The sequence below is a fragment of the Sminthopsis crassicaudata genome, chromosome 4 (genome assembly GCF_048593235.1).
Source record: "Sminthopsis crassicaudata isolate SCR6 chromosome 4, ASM4859323v1, whole genome shotgun sequence".
NCBI lineage: Eukaryota > Metazoa > Chordata > Mammalia > Dasyuromorphia > Dasyuridae > Sminthopsis > Sminthopsis crassicaudata.
The window spans coordinates 284,883,133-284,886,005 of record NC_133620.1 but is presented as its reverse complement, the minus strand read 5'-3'; positions in this window follow the sequence as shown (position 1 = coordinate 284,886,005).

The window sequence follows — 2,873 nt, the reverse complement described above, 5'->3', positions numbered from 1 at the left end:
TCCTTGAAGAGCAAGGAATATTTTGGAGTGACCATCTTGACTCAATGGAAACTCAATGGAAGGATCTATCCCTTTGGTGGTGAATTTGATGGGACCCATAATATGGAGGAACTGAGTTAAGTTTCAAGCACATTACCTTCAGATAATAAGTAAGAACATGTTCCCAAGGAATTGGAAGAAAATAAAATATTTGCAGGTTTATTTTTGATACATCTTTGAAGTAAAATCATTTTGTAAAAGCTAATCCAAAATTAAGTAGTTAAATGGAACTAGGTTGCTAATCATTAGTTTCCCCCACAGGGGAACACCACTGATAGGGCCTCAAGCTTATGCCATTAGAAAAGTTTCTAGAGGAGTTGCTATAATGGTCTGGCTCTAAGAGAGTGACTTCCTCCATTAATGAGGTTTAACCCCTTCTCTAAAACTTAGGATCCTAGAGAATTGTTACTTAAGTGATCTTAACCAGTAATAGCTAGTATGTGTCTGAACCCTATCTTCCTGATTCTGAAACCAGTCCTTTAGCCATTATGCTATGTTGTGTTGTCAATATGCCTATATTGCCAATACAATACAATAACATTTTAATATTACATTATGGTATTTAATACAGTATAATGTACTATAGCATAACATAGTATAGATTCCATGAATTCCAGAAATGTTATTTGCCAAGGTAGAGACTTCCTAGTATTGGGAGCTATCGCTGCTGAAGCAGCTTAAAATTATCTGTGGTTCAGTGGAAGATTCCTAAGGAGTGGTCTGAGGCTCTTAGAGATTAAGTGACTGGTTTCAGGTCGTACAGCTGGTTTAAAAGGTGACATTTGAACCCAGGCCTTCCTACCTTGATCCCTTTTGCTTTTTAAGCAGAACACCATTTTAAAAAAATTTCTTTTAGTATCTCTCATGGCATCTAGTAGAATTCTATGAACATAATAATACATACCTAGCATAATAGGAATCAACTCTTGAAGAATCTAGTTCAACCCCTATACTTTATGGAGGAGGAAAAGGAGATGGTTTGTGCCAGAGCAAGTAGCAGTTAAGTCAGAATTTGAAACCAGGTTGTCTGGTTTCTACCCCTTCTCTACAGCACCAAGTTTAACAAATGCTTGTTCATTTTGAATCCTGATGAGGGTTCCTGGGTAAGAACTTTGTTAAAAGCTAAATTACTTCTCATCCCAATATGGTTTCTTCAGATAAGCACTACTGTTTTTTTGTTTTTTTTTCTTTAGGCTTTTAAACCATTGTGTCAAGTGCAAATGTAACTCTTAAGTAATTTGTAATTTATTTTTTGGTTTATTTTTAGCATAATAATTAATGATCCATTAAAATTCATTTTTAACAAAAACCTGATTTTCAAAGCTTTTCTTTATCCTTAGGTGTTACATCTTGGGACCAGAGTTTTATTTTGTTTTCCACCAGGGAAACGCATCTCCAGTTTTATCACAAAAGTCAATTTCAAAGTAAGATTTAATATATATCACCTATCAATTACTCGTACTAATGGAGGGAGCAGAAATAGAAATAATCTAAAATGGCAGATGATAATAACAAATTATATTTGAATTTTGGATTTCCTTTTTCAGCCCATCAGCTATTTAATTATTACCTGCTATGTGTCCAACACTATGGAAGATCCTATGAAGGGATAAAAGAGAACATAAAAGAAGTGGGGTGGTGTTTTGAGTTTCCTAGAATATACTGCCATTTCTCTCTCTCTCTCTCTCTCTCTCTCTCTCTCTCTCTCTCTCTCTCTCTCTCTCTCTCTCTCTCTCTCTCTCCAACAGAGCAATAGTTTAGCTCTGAATATGGAATGACAATCATCATGGAGTAGATGAAGATTTTTTTTTTTTTTCCACAGAGGTGTGGGAGGTAGGAGGTAGGAGTTGGAGGTGAGCCTACTCTGGAGTCCAACTCCATAAGTGACTATTGGCTAAATGACTGTCCTGTCCTGTCCACAGGGTTCATAAAGTCATACAATCATACATTTAGATCTGGAAGGGATCTTAGAGACTATAAAATCCTACCTATATTTGAATTTTGGATTTCCTTTTTCAGCCCATCAGCTATTTAATTATTACCTGCTATGTGTCCAACACTATGGAAGATCCTATGAAGGGATAAAAGAGATAAAAGAGAACATGACAGTCTTTATTATCAAGAAGCTTAGAGTCTTTAGGGAGATAAAATTTTTACAGAGAGGATGAGTAAAAGGGCAGAATTCTTTTCATGATAGTAAATAACTGAAAACTAAGGGGAATAACTGAACAAATTATAGTATATGAATGCAATGGAATACTACTGTGTCATAAGAAGTGAGGAAAGCAACAATTTCAGAGAAACCTAGGAAGATTTTTTAATAAATTGATATATAGAGGGAAATAAGTAGAACCAAGAAAATAATTTCTCCCTTAAAAACACTATAACAAAATAAAAATGAAAACTCTGAAAGACTTAACACTGATCAAAGTAATCATGGCTCCAGAGGACCTGTAAGGAAGAATCTGCACTAAATATACAGAATGGGATATACATTTTTAACAAAACCAATGTGAGAATTTGTTTTGCTTGACAATGAATATTTGTTTAAAAGGATTTTGTTTGTATTTTTCCCCCAATGGGAGAGAAGATAAAATAAATGCCTATTAATTGAATCTATATGTATATATAATCATGTGTATAGACATGTATCTATATACATACATATGCATATAGTGTTTTTAAAAGAAATGGGGTGGTGTTTTGAGTTTCCTAGAATATGCTGCCATTTCTCTCTCTCTCTCTGTCTCTGTCTCTGTCTCTGTCTCTCTCTGTCTCTCTCTGTCTCTCAATCTCTCTCTCTCTCTCTCTCTCTCTCTCTCTCTCTCTCTCTC